Raw genomic sequence first — 15,297 nt, forward strand, 5'->3', positions numbered from 1 at the left:
GATCAAGTTCAGGCCGGCCCTGCCGTCGACAAACATCTTGTTCACCTTGAGGTTGCGTATCGTTGGCGAGACCAACAATGGCAAACACCCGACAGCGGTTGTGCGGTCAGGGTGGTCCTCGGCATCAAAGATGAGGGGCGTGCTGGACCACTATAGCGGCTTCTGAGCGTCGAACGACGGCTCTGCTGCTGTAATCTCACGCGCCCACTGCTTGAGCTGGCGGTGAGAAGTATGCAGCTGTTGGGGAACGTAGTAATTTCAAAAAAATTCCTACGCACACGCAAGATCATGGTGATGCATAGGAACGAGAGAGGAGAGTGTTGTCCTTGTCCCCTCGTAGACCGAAAGCGGAAGCGTTAGTACAATGCAGTTGATGTAGTCGTACGTCTTCACGATCCGACCGATCCAAGTACCGAATGCACGGCACCTCCGAGTTCAGCACATGTTCAGCTTGATGACGTTCCACGAACTCCGATCCAGCAGAGCTTCGAGGGAGAGGTCCGTCAGCACGACGGTGTGATGACGGTGATGATGATGCTACCGACGCAGGGCTTCGCCTAAGCACCGCTACGATATGATCGAGATGGATTATGGTGGAGGGGGGCACCGCACACGGCTAAGAGATCAATGATCAATTGTTGTGTCTATGGGGTGCCCCCCTCCCCTGTGTATAAAGGAGTGGAGGAGGGGGAGGGCCGGCCCTCTCTATGGCGCGCCCTAGGGGAGTCCTACTCCCACCGGGAGTAGGATTCCCCCTTTCCTAGTAGAACTAGGAGCCCTTCCAAGTAGTAGGAGTAGGAGAGAAGGAAAGGGAAAGGAGAAGAGAAGGAAGGAGGGGGCGCCGCCCCTCCCCCTAGTCCAATTCCGACTAAGCATTTTGGGGGCGCGCAGCCTCCCATATCTCTTTCCCCTAATAAGGCCCATATACTCCCCGGCGAATTCCCGTAACTCTCCAGTACTCCGAAAAATACTCGAATCACTCGGAACCTTTCCGATGTCCGAATATAGTCGTCCAATATATCGATCTTTACGTCTCGACCATTTCGAGACTCCTCGTCATGTCACTGGTCTCATCCGGGACTCCGAACTACCTTCGGTACATCAAAACAAATAAACTCATAATACAAATCGTCACCGAACGTTAAGCGTGCGGACCCTACGGGTTCGAGAACTATGTAGACATGACCGAGACACGTCTCCGGTCAATAACCAATAGCGGAACCTGGATGCCCATATTGGCTCCTACATATTCTACGAAGATCTTTATCTGTCAAACCGCATAACAACATACGTTGTTCCCTTTATCATCGGTATGTTACTTGCCAGAGATTCGATCGCCGGTATCTCAATACCTAGTTCAATCCCGTTACCGACAAGTCTCTTTACTCGTTCCGTAATACATCATCCCGCAACTAACTCATTAGTTACAATGCTTGCAAGGCTTATAGTGATGTGTATTACCGAGTTGGCCCAGAGATACCTCTCCGACAATCGGAGTGACAAATCCTAATCTCGAAATACACCAACTCAACAAGTACCTTCGGAGACACCTGTAGTGCACCTTTATAATCACCCAGTTACATTGTGACATTTGGTAGCACACAAAGTGTTCCTCCGGTAAACGGGAGTTGCATAATCTCATAGTCATAGGAACATGTATAAGTCATGAAGAAAGCAATAACAACATACTAAACGATCAAGTGCTAAGCTAACGGAATGGGTCAACTCAATCACATCATTCTCCTAATGATGTGATCCCGTTAGTCAAATGAAGTAATGTAGTTTTGACATCCATTTGCCAGATTTTATAAAATGTGGCAATTTGCTAACATGATTCGGACAGACTTAAGCATCGCTACGAGTGAGAAAATCTCATCGTAGTCAACACCTTGAACTTTGTAAAAACCTTTTTCGACAAGTCTAGCTTTGTAGATAGTAACACTACTATCAGCGTCCGTCTTCCTCTTGAAGATCCATTTATTTTCTATGGCTTGCCAATCGTCGGGCAAGTCAACCAAAGTCCACACTTTGTTCTCATACATGGATCCCATCTCAGATTTCATGGCCTCAAGCCATTTCGCGGAATCTGGCCATCATCGCTTCCTCATAGTTCACAGGTTCGTCATGGTCAAGTAACATGACCTTGAGAACAGGATTACCGTACCACTCTGGTGCGGATCTCACTCTGGTTGACCTACGAGGTTCGGTAGTAACTTGATCTAAAGTTACATGATCATCATCATTAGCTTCGTCACTAATTGGTGTAGGAGTCACAGGAACAGATTTCTGTGATGAACTACTTTCCAATAAGGGAGCAGGTACAGTTACCTCATCAAGTTCTACTTTCCTCCCACTCACTTATTTCGAGAGAAACTCCTTCTCTAGAAAGGATCCATTCTTAGCAACGAATGTCTTGCCTTCGGATCTGTGATAGAAGGTGTACCCAACTGTCTCCTTTGGGTATCCTATGAAGACACATTTCTCCGATTTGGGTTTGAGCTTATCAGGAAGAAACTTTTTCACATAAGCATCGCAACCCCAAACTTTAAGAAACGACAACTTTGGTTTCTTGCCAAACCACAGTTCATACGGTGTCGTCTCAACAGATTTAGATGGTGCCCTTTTTTAACGTGAATGCAGCTCTCTCTAATGCATAACCCCAAAACAATAGTGGTAAATCGGTAAGAAACATTATAGATTGCACTATATCCAATAAAGTACGGTTATGACGTTCGGACACACCATTATGCTGTGGTGTTCCAAGTGGCATGATTTTGTGAAACTATTCCACATTGTTTTAATTGAAGGCCAAACTCGTAACTCAAATATTTTCCTCTACGATTAGATTGTAGAAACTTTATTTTCTTGTTATGATGATTCTCTACTTTACTCTGAAATTCTTTGAACTTTTCAAATGTTTCATACTTATGTTTCATCAAGTAGATATACCCATATCTGCTCAAATTATTTGTGAAGGTCAGAAAATAATGATACCCGCCGGGAGCCTCAACACTCATTGGACCGCATACATCGGTATGTATTATTTCCAAAAAGTCAGTGGCTCGCTCCATTGTTCCGGAGAATGGAGTCTTAGTCATCTTGCCCATGAGGCATGGTTCGCAAGCATCAAGTGATTCCAAAAGCCCATCAGCATGGAGTTTCTTCATGCGCTTTACACCAATATGACCTAAACGGCAGTGCCACAAATAAGTTACACTATGATTATTAACTTTACATCTTTTGGCTTCAATATTATGAATATGTGTATCACTACGATTGAGATCCAACGAACTATTTTCATTGGGTGTATGACCATAGAAGGTTTTATTCATGTAAACAGAACAACAATTATTCTCTAATTTAAATGAATAACCGTATAAACATGATCCAATCATACTCATGCTCAACGCAAACACCAAATAACATTTATTTAGGTTCAACACTAATCCCGAAAGTATAGGGAGTGTGCGATGATGATCATATCAAACTTGGAACTACTTCCAACACACATCGTCACCTCGCCCTTAACTAGTTTCTGTTCATTTTGCAACTCCCGTTTCGAGTTACTACATTTAGCAACTGAACCAGTATCAAATACCGAGGTGTTGCTATAAACACTAGTAAAGTACACATCAATAACATGTATATCAAATATACCTATGTTCACTTTGCCATCCTTCTTATCCTCTAATTACTTGGGGTAGTTCCGCTTCCAGTGACCAGTCCCTTTGTAGTAGAATCACTTAGTCTCAGGCTTAGGTCCAAACTTGGGCTTCTTCACTCGAGCAGCAACTTGCTTGCCGTTCTTCTTGAAGTTCCCCTTCTTCCCTTTGCCCCTTTTCTTGAAACTAGTGGTCTTGTCAACCATAAACACTTGATGTTTTTCTTGATTTCTACCTTCCCCGATTTTAGCATCGCGAAGAGCTTGGGAATTGTTTTCGTCATCCCTTGCATATTATAGTTCATCACGAAGTTCTAGTAACTTGGTGATAGTGACTAGAGAACTTTATCAATTACTATCTTATCTGGAAGATTAACTCCCACTTGATTCAAGCTATTCTCCTCCATCTTTTAGGAAAAGTACTGTCAGAGGTCTCATACTTCTCGACATGGGCATGAATATGAAATACCAATTTCAACTCTTGAAACATCTTATATGCTCCGTGGCGTTCAAAATATTTTTTGAAGTCCCGGTTCTAAGCCATAAAGCATGGTGCACTAAACTATCAAATAGTCATCATATCGAGCTTGCCAAACGTTCATAACATCTGCATTTGCTCCCGCAATCGGTCTGTCACCTAGCGGTGCATCAAGGACATAATTCTTCTATGCAGCAATGAGGATAATCCTCAGATCATGGATCCAATCCGCATCATTGCTACTAACATCTTTCAACTTAGTATTCTCTAGGAACATATCAAAAATAAAACAGGGGAGCTAAACGCGAGCTATTGATCTACAACATAGATATGCTAATACTACCGGGACTAAGTTCATGATAAATTTAAGTTCAATTAATCATATTACTTAAGAACTCCCACTTAGATAGACATCCCTCTAATCATCTAAGTGATCACGTGATCCAAATCAACTAAACCATGTCTGATCATCACGTGAGATGGAGTAGTTTTCAATGGTGAACATCACTATGTTGATCATATCTACTATATGTTCACGCTCGACCTTTCGGTCTCAGTGTTCTGAGGCCATATCTGCATATGCTAGGCTCGTCAAGTTTAACCCGAGTATTCTGCGTGTGCAAAACTGGCTTGCACCCGTTGTAGATGAACATAGAGCTTATCACACCCGATCATCACGTGGTGTCTCGGCACGACGAACTTTGGCAATGGTGCATACTCAGGGAGAACACTTTTATATTGAAATTTAGTGAGAGATCATCTTATAATGCTACCGTCAATCAAAGCAAAATAAGATGCATAAAAGATAAACATCACATGCAATCAATATAAGTGATATGATATGGCCATCATCATCTTGTGCTTGTTATCTCCATCTCCGAAGCACCGTCATGATCACCATCGTCACCGGCGCGACACCTTGATCTCCATCGTTGCATCGTTGTCGTCTCGCCAACTATTGCTTCTACGACTATCGCTACCGCTTAGTGATAAAGTAAAGCATTACGGGGCGATTGCATTGCATACAATAAAGCGACAACCATATGGCTCCTGCAGTTGCCGATAACTCGGTTACAAAACATGATCATCTCATACAATAAAATATAGCATCATGTCTTGACCATATCACATCACAACATTCCCTGCAAAAACAAGTTAGACGTCCTCTACTTTGTTGTTGCAATTTTACATGGCTGCTACGGGCTGAGCAAGAACCGTTCTTACCTACGCATCAAAACCACAACGATAGTTCGTCAAGTTAGTGCTGTTTAAACCTTCTCAAGGACCGGACGTAGCCACACTCGATTCAACTAAAGTTGGAGAAACTGACACCCGCCAGCCACCTGTGTGCAAAGCACGTCGGTAGAACCAGTCTCGCGTAAGCGTACGCGTAATGTCGGTCCGGGCCGCTTCATCCAACAATACCGCCGAACCAAAGTGTGACATGCTGGTAAGCAGTATGACTTGTATCGACCACAACTCACTTGTGTTATACTCGTGCATATAACATCTACGCATAAAACCAAGCTCGGATGCCACTGTTGGGGAACGTAGTAATTTCAAAAAAATTCCTACGCACACGCAAGATCATGGTGATGCATAGCAACGAGAGGGGAGACTGTTGTCCACGTACCCTCGTAGACCGAACGCGGTTGATGTAGTCATACGTCTTCACGATCCGACCGATCCAAGTACCGAACGCACGGCACCTCCGAGTTCAGCACACGTTCAGCTTGATGACGTACCACGAATTCCGATCCAACAGAGCTTCGAGGGAGGGTTCCGTCAGCACGATGGCATGATGACGGTGATGATGATGCTACCGACGCAGGGCTTCGCCTAAGCACCGCTACGATATGATCAAGGTGGATTATGGTGGAGGGGGGCACCGCACACGGCTAAGAGATCAATGATCAATTGTTGTGTCTATGGGGTGCCCCTCCCCCATGTATAAAGGAGTGGAGGAGGGGGAGGGCCGTCCCTCTCTATGGCGCGCCCTAGGGGAGTCCTACTCCCACCGGGAGTACGATTCCCCCTTTCCTAGCAGAACTAGGAGTCCTTCCAAGTAGTAGGAGTAGGAGAGAAGGAAAGGGAAAGGAGAAGAAAAGGAAGGAGGGGGCGCCGACCCTCCCCCTAGTCCAATTCGGACTAAGCTTTGGGGGGGGGGGCGCAGCCTCCCCTATCTCTTTCCCCTAAAGCCCAATAAGGCCCATATACTCCCCGGCGAATTCCCGTAACTTTCCGGTACTCCGAAAAATACCCGAATCAGTCGGAACCTTTCCGATGTCCGAATATAGTCGTCCAATATATCGATCTTTATGTCTCGACCATTCGAGACTCCTCGTCATGTCCCTGATCTCATCCGGGACTCCGAACTACCTTCGGTACATCAAAACACATAAACTCATAATACAAATCGTCACCAAACGTTAAGCGTGCGGACCCTACGGGTACGAGAACTATGTAGACATGACCGAGACACGTCTCCGGTCAATAACCAATAGCGGAACCTAGATGCTCATATTGGCTCCTGCATATTCTACAAAGATCTTTATCGGTCAAACCGCATAACAACATACGTTGTTCCCTTTGTCATCGGTATGTTACTTGCCCGAGATTCGATCATTGGTATCTCAATACCTAGTTCAATCTCGTTACCGACAAGTCTCTTTACTCGTTCCGTAATACATCATCCCACAACTAACTCATTAGTTACAATGCTTGCGAGGCTTATAGTGATGTGTATTACCGAGTGGGCCCAGAGATACCTTTCCGACGATCGGAGTGACAAATCCTAATCTCGAAATACGCCAACTCAACAAGTACCTTCGGAGACACCTGTAGAGCACCTTTATAATCACCCAGTCACGTTGTGACATTTGGTAGCACACAAAGTGTTCCTCCGGTAAACGGGAGTTGCATAATCTCATAGTCATAGGAACATGTATAAGTCATGAAGAAAGCAATAGCAACATACTAAAGGATCAAGTGCTAAGCTAACGGAATGGGTCAAGTCAATCACATCATTCTCCTAATGATGTAATCCCGTTAGTCAAATGACAACCCATGTCTATGGTTAGGAAACTTTACCATCTTTGATCAACGAGCTAGTCAAGTAAGGCATACTAGTGACACTCTGTTTGTCTATGTATTCACACATGTATTATGTTTCCGGTTAATACAATTCTAGCATGAATAATAAACATTTATCATGAAATAAGGAAATAAATAATAACTTTATTATTGCCTCTAGGGCATATTTCCTTCAGCAGCGAGGCGCCACCATCGACGCACATGGCATCCGTAGCCTTCTGGAACTCTTGCTCGCCTGACTCGTCGTCCTCATCACGATCATCGTCTTCTTGCTTCTTGTCACGGCCCCGGGCGGGCCTGTCTTGCTGGTTGTCCTTGCTGCGGCGGCCTCCTTGGCCGCCACACTTCTTGCCGAATCCCTCGGCACCATCCTGTACCTTCTCCTTGTCCCGCCTCTCGTACTCAGCTTTTTGCTTCTCAGCAAGCAGCTCGACTTGCCGGCAGTTCTGGAGGTCGTGGCCCTTGGTGCGGTGGATCTTGCAGTACTGCTTGTCGGAGCTTCCTGGCTTGTTGGCAGCCGCCAAGGCCCGGCAGGCGGCGCACCCAGCAATCTCCTTGTCGGGGTCGTCTGCCTTGGTCTTCTTGGCAGCGCCGGTGCTGTCGGATCCCTCGACGGCAACCACAGTCTTGCCCTTGCGTTTCCTGTTGCGATGCCGGCCCTTCTTCATCGGGGCAGCGGTGTCTTCAACAGTAGAGTCGGTTTCCGCGCCGGCGTCCTCGCCGGGGTACTTCCTTCCCTCTTCAGCCCGGGCGCACCTATCGGCCAGAACATAAAGTTCGGCCACATCCTTAACCTTGTTCATCACCAGCTCTTCGCGCATCTTGCGGTTGCGCACATTCTGATGGAACGCGCTGATCACGGCGGCGGGATGAACATCGGGGATGTTGTACTGCACCCGGCTGAACCTCTGGATGTACTTGCGCAGGGTTTCCCCTTCCTTAATGGGAATGATATGCAGATCACTGGCCTGGCCATGAGCTTGGTGGCCCCCGGTAAAGGCACCGACTAACTCATGGCACAGATCCGACCAAGAAGAGATGGAATCCGCTGGCAGGTGCATCAACCAAGACATGACGTTGGGCTTCAGTGCCAACGGGAAGTAATTGGCAAGCACCTTGTCGTCGCGAGCTCCGGCAACTTGCATCGCGATGGTGTAGATGCTGAGGAACTCTGAAGGATGGGTCTTGCCGTTGTACTTCTTGCCAACGTCGGGCTTGAACATGCGGTGGGACGGCCGCTGGAACTGCCGCAACTCACGGGTAAAAGCTGGGCAACCCACCTTGTAAGGTAGGCCGCCGGAGCTCCTCGGCGCTGGTGATCCATAGCGGGTCCCGCCCGCTTGTCCGACTGATGGCGCGTATCGCGCCGGCGCTCGTTAGTGGTTCGAGCATCTTCGTGGGCTCGTTCTCGAAGAACTTGGCATTGGTCGCGGTGGGTCCGTGGGTCGGACGACGCTATGGAAATATTATCACAAGCATCATTGTGACAGACCGGCACCCGCGGTGGCTGGCGGGGAGGAGGAGAGTGCACCATGGCCGCAGCGCCCCCGGCCCATCCACCGCTGGCATGCGGTGGTTCGACGGAGCGCTGGCCCGAAGGCCCCACCGGTCGCGGATCATCTTTATTGGCGACGGCGACGAGGCTCCAGATGGTGGCCCTCCACTCGTCGAGCTTCTCCGCAGCAGGAGGGAAGTCGAGGAGGAGCTGCGCGCGTGCCAAAGCTTCCGCTGGCGTAGGTGGTGGTGACAGCTGCGTGGACCGTGGCACGCTTCGACTTCTAACTACGTTAGAAGGAGCTCTACCACAGCCCAGGGGATGCGTGCCATTTTTGCCGGCACTTCGGCGAGCATGCTGGACTCCTTCGTCCCGCGGACAATGCATAGGCCTCTTCCCACGGTGGTGTCCGGGGTCTCCAGCGTGGTGGCGCTGCTCGTTGTGTGCACCATGGGAAGAGCGCGCTTTGGGCGCCGGCGTGGGCATCTTGGAGGTTGGTGCACCGCCCGTGGGGGGCACAACGACACTCCTGGAGGGCCCCGCACCGCCTGCGGGGGCCCCAGCTCCGTCCTTGGATTTGGTGGCGTGCGGCTCGTCGCCTGGCGCACGAACGACGCCGCTCGCTAGGCTCTGACTGCCAGGGTGATGCTGGTGCTCGCGGACCGCGGCCCGGGTCCTGTCCGCGACCGGCCCGCTGCTTGCCTGCACTGGCACGGGCCGTTCGGCTCCCGACGAGCCGATCGCCGTGATCGTCTTCTTCTTGGGAGCCATGGCGATGAAGAACTGCTAGGCTAACTACTAGACCAGATTCTCACAATTGCGCCCCCTACCTGGCGCGCCAAAGATGTCGGTAGGAAACAACACCTATGGCATCACAGGAATCCCTACTACGGTTGCCGGGGCACGGGGTAGTGAGAAGAGCAGGATTAACAGTCAGCACAAGGATCGTTTACCCAGGTTCAGGCCGCGAGGATGCGTAAAACCCTAGTCCTGCTTTGGTGGATGTATTGAGTGTTCTTGAGCTCTCGAACTAGCTATGGTGGCTGTGTAGTGCCAAAGAGCCGAATCCTCCTCCAGTACGCCATGGGCCTCCTTTTATAGTCGAAAGGGGCTGCCACAGTGGCACACAGGAGGTGGAAAGGCCTACAGTACTATGAGCTTATCGCTCGTATTACAGGACAAGACGCATTTAATGTGTCGCTTAGGTGTCCCCTAGCTTTATCGGGGACGGGAGCGAGGCCCGTCCCGTCCGTCGCCGCTCCTCTTCCCTTCGACACGCGCCCTGGCCAGCGATGCATGCAGCGCCATGTAGGCAGGCAGGCAGCTGATGTGGCGCGGTGGTAGGGTCTTCACGAAGATCTGCATGCCACCATGCAGGTGCTTGCTGAGTTGCGTAGAGGCCGCCCGTCGCCACGCAGGTGCCTGCCCAGCTGGTTGAGCTAGCAGCTGCTTGGTAACGGCGGTGGAGTCTTGGTCGACGCGGTCCTGGCTGTGGCCCTGCTGACGCCCTCGGCAAGGGCCTTGCCGAGGGCCCGGCAAGGGTCTTGCCGTGGCATTGCAGTCGTCCCCCGCAAGGCGCTTGCCGGTGGTCTTGTGGATCTCCTTGGGAAGGATCCCGCCGAGGGTCGCCGTCTTCTGGTTCTCATCTGATCTCATATCTCTATGGTCTTGACAAAGATATGCATGCCACCACAGAGGTGCCCCCCGAGCCCTGGTCTAGTCGTAGTTGGTTGGGTTGGAACCCGTGGGCTCAAGGGCGGCAAGTTGCCCCGGGAAGGTTCTTGTCGGGGCCGCGGAGGCCTGCCCCGGCAAGGATCTTGCCGGGGGAGTCCACCTCGCCCTCTCGCTCTTTGGTATCTTTGGTCTTGGCGTTGCCTTGGCCATCTTGTGCTTTGGCTCCTCTCCGGCTTCCCTCCTTTTCCCTGCTATGTGCGGCCGTGGCCCGCGGCTCCGACTGCCGGTGCACAAGTAAAGGGGTCAAAAAGGAGAGCCCCTAGTTTTGTACACTGACACTGTAGCAATCCGAATATTTTGAATACTTCTGTAACTCCAAAAGTTTTGAACCATTAGGACAACATAGGCAATTTGTATATTAATCTTCTGCAAAAAGAATCGGTATTTTATCGCGCTTCTGTTAAAAATGAAAATTATTTTTCATGAGCGCAGAAGTTTCTGTTTTTCAACAAGATGAAATCAACTATCACCCAACATGATCCCAAAGGCTTTGCTTGGCACAAACACTAACTAAAACATAAAAAACACAATCTTAACAGTAGCATAATTGTGCAAACACTCAAGAATAGAAAGAAAAAGACAAAAAAAAAATTTATGCGTTGCCTCCCAATAAGTGCTATCGTTTTATGCCCCTAGCTAGGTATAATGCAAGGATTCAAGTATTGTCATCTTTATTTTTATTTTCCTTAGAGGTGTCCTTGTAAGGAGGTTTTGCAAAAACAACATAGAAAACCCTATCCATACAGACTTTAGCACTATCAAGTTGCTTATCATCATATCCTTTTTGATTTCCGACAACAATCCAAGAATAGTGTTGATTAACATCATTGAAAACTTGTTGGATTATATCTAAACAGGGACTTCCTTTTTAAGATTCTCATAAAATCTTGGATTATCCCCAAGCAAATGTCTTAGCACATAATCACTATCATAAAGAATTTCATCTATCACTGGTTTTTCACGATTCATACCATAGAAATCAAAATTTTCCCTTGCTTCCAGTACTATGTAATCAAATTCATTCATAAGAACAAGGGAGGCCAACTTTTTAGCTTTGGGATTCTTTATAACGGGTAACTCGAAAAACAACCTTTGCAAGGTAGGGTGAGCCTGGATAAATTTATTTTCAAGTTACAAAACTAGTGTTGAAATAGCTTCCGCATAAGATTTAGTCATCTTAAGTATAGGAACATCATCAAGACTTAAATTTCCAACACAATTGAAAAATTCTTGGATGTGTTTTTTACCTATAACATTCCCCTTCCCCAAAACAAATTTTTTAGCATCCAGATTGCCAGATCATCCAATTTTAAGAGTTAGGCCATCATCTGTTTCTGCCATACCAAAGTCACTCATGGTGACAAATCTAGCAAACAAAAATCCAACGAGAATCGCGGACGAGAAAGAGGGCAAATAAAACGACAATTTTTTTGTAAAGTGGGGGAGAGGAAAACGAGAGGCAAATGGCCAATAATGTAAATTGCAAGGAGATTAGATTTGTGATTAGGAACCTGGTGGATGTTGATGATGTCTCCGCAACAACGGCGCCAGAAATTCCTTTTGATGCGGCTTGAACTACGTCGGTATTTCCCCAAAGAGGAAGGGATGATGCAACACAGCTACGGTAGGTATTTCCCTTAGTGATGAGACCAAGGTTATCGAACAAGTAGGAGAACCACACAACACCATGTAAACAACTCTTGCACACAAAGAACAAATACTTGCAACCCGACGTAAGAGAGGGGTTGTCAATCCCTCACGGGTAAAAAGATAGGTAAAATGGTAGTAGATTGGATAAATATATCTCGCGGGAACACGAGATAAAATAAATAAATGAAAATTGTGGCAAGGTATTTTTGTGTTTTTGGATTAATAGATCTGAAAATAAAAGCAAATAAAAATAGATCACGGAGGCAAATATAATAAAGAAGAGACCCCAGGACCGTAGATTTCACTAGTGGCTTCTCTCGAGAAAAATAGCATACGGTGGGTGAACAAATTACTGTTGGGAAATTGATAGAACTTCAAATAATCATGACGATATCCAGGCAATGATCATTATATAGGCATCACGTCCAACATTAGTAGACCGACTCCTGCCTGCATCTACTACTATTACTCCACACATCGACCGCTATCTAGCATACATCTAGTGTATTAAGTTCATGGAGAAACGTGTTAATGCAATAAGAACGATGATATGATGTAGACAAGATCTATTTATGTAGAAATAGACCCCATCTTGTTATCCTTAATGGCAACGATACATATGCGTCGTTTCCCCTTCTGTCACTGGGATCAAGCACCATAAGATCGAACCCATCACAAAGCACCTCTTCCATGGCAAGAAAAATCGATCTAGTCGGCCTAACTAAACCAAATATTCAAAGAAAAAATATGAGGCTATAAGTAATCATGCATATGAGACATCAAAAGACTCAAATAACCTTCATGGATAAAAACATAGATCTGATCATAAACTCAAAGTTCATCGGATCCCAACAAACACACTGCAAAAAGAGTTACATCAAATAGATCTCCAAGAGAATTAAAAGAGAGAGAGGAAGACATCTAGCTACTAACTACGGACCCGTAGGTCTACAATGAACTACTCACACATCATCGGAGAGGCACCAATGAGCCTTATGAACCCCTCCGTGATGGTGTCTAGATTGGATCTGGTGGTTCTCGAACTTGCGGTGGCTGGAATTGATTTTCGTCGACTCCCCTAGGGTTTCTGGAATATTGGGGTATTTATAGAGCAAAGAGGCGGTGCGGGAGGCCACCGAGGTGGGCACAACCCACCTGGGCGCGCCGTGGTGGGTTGTGCTCCCCTCGGATCCCCCCTCAGGTACTTTCTTGGCCCATCGTGTGTCTTCTAGTCCAGAAAAAATCACCAAAAAGTTTTGCTGCATTTGGACTCCGTTTGGTACCGATCTCCTGCGAAGTATAAAACAAGCAAAAAAACAACTGGCACTGGGCACTATGTCAATAGGTTAGTCCCAAAAAATGATATAATGTTGCTATAAAATAATTGTAAAACATACAAGATTGAGAATATAACAGCATGGAACAATCAAAAATTATAGATACCTTAGAGATGTATCATTCGTCCACGTGAACCTAGCCCCTACGCGGGCTATCTAACGCAAGGACATGTCCGCAATGCAATCGTTGAATAGACGCATGCGTACTCGGTCCACATTTGTGGAGCTCTTATCAAATGCCATCCTAATGAGGTTGAAGTCACTCGCCACCACAGCCAAGGTGGTGCACCTTCCAACCTTATTTTTCAGCTCAACCAAAAAGTACGCTGATGAAAAGGTCAAAGGTAAAAGGAGCAAGAGCCCTCATGGCTTTAATCTGCTATAGGAGATTTCGTTAGAATGGAACAGAATAATTGTTAAATAGCATGAACTTCCAGGTGATCGCCTCATCACGGATGCGAGTGATCAACCCTAAAACTGGAATAGGGACAGTGTGGAGGTTTGAGCAAATCTCGCTCTAGTTGTAATTTTTTATTTTGCTTCACTTTGCTTTTCCCTGTACTTGGCCATCGGCCCATCTCTTTTTTCAATGGAATCACAACAGTTCTCCTGTTGTCTTTCAAAAAATTATATGGACCACATTCCAAAAACAAATTGGAAGCTACCAAGCGCCAAGGCAACATGCAAACTTGGACTCGTGATAATATGGCCTCCATAATTTTTTGGGTGCATCTATGCAATACTTATACACTCAGTTGAAGTGATTTAACACTTGAATCAAGATAAATTGCAATACAAAGTTCTTATATAGTGAGAGAAATGTTGGTTAGAGACATTTTCGTACATAATTATTAGGTGAGGGGTTCAAAATTTGTGGTTCTTAAATATATGTAGCTAATATAGTGATGACCCACAAGTATAGGGGATCAATCGTAGTCCTTTCGATAAGTAAGAGTGTCGAACCCAACGAGGAGCAGAAGGAAATGACAAGTGGTTTTCAGCAAGGTAATGTCTGGAAGCACTGAAATTATAAGCAACGAGTAGTTTGATAGGAAGATAATTTGTAACGAGCAAGTAACGATAATAGTAACAAAAGTGCAGCAAGGTAGACCAATCCTTTCGAGGCAAAGGACAGGCCAAAAATAGTTTCTTATAATAAGCAAAGTGTTCTTGAGGTTACACGGCAATTTCATCTAGTCACTTTCATCATGTTGGCTCGATTTGTGTTCACTACTTTGATAATTTGATATGTGGGTGGATCGGTGCTTAGGTGTTGTTCTTACTTTAACAAACCTACTACTTATGATTAACCCCCTTGCAAGCATGCGCAACTACGAGGAAATTATTAAGAATAAATCTAACCATAGCATTAAACTTTTGGATCCAAATCGGTCTCTTACGGAATAGCGCATAAACTAGGGTTTAAGCTTCTGTCACTCTCGCAACCAATCATCTAATAACTACTCCACAATGCATTCCCTTAGGCCCAAATATGGTGAAGTGTCATGTAGTCGATGTTCACATGACACCTCTAAGGGAATCACAAGTATCCTCAAAATATCGAACACATATCAAATTCACATGATTACTTGCAACATGATTTCTCCCATGACCTCAAGAACAAAAGTAACTACTCACAAATGATAATCATGCTCAAGATCAGAGGGATATTAAATAGCATAATGGATCTGAACATATAAGCTTCCACCAAATAAACCATAGAGTGGTCAACTACAAGATGTAATCAACACAACTAGTCACCCACAAGTACCAATCTATAGTTCCGGTACAAAGATTGAACACAAGAGATGAACTAGGGTTTGATAGGAGATGGTGGTGTTGAAGATGT

This window comes from Aegilops tauschii, chromosome 4 (assembly GCF_002575655.3).
Source record: "Aegilops tauschii subsp. strangulata cultivar AL8/78 chromosome 4, Aet v6.0, whole genome shotgun sequence".
Lineage (NCBI taxonomy): Eukaryota > Viridiplantae > Streptophyta > Magnoliopsida > Poales > Poaceae > Aegilops > Aegilops tauschii.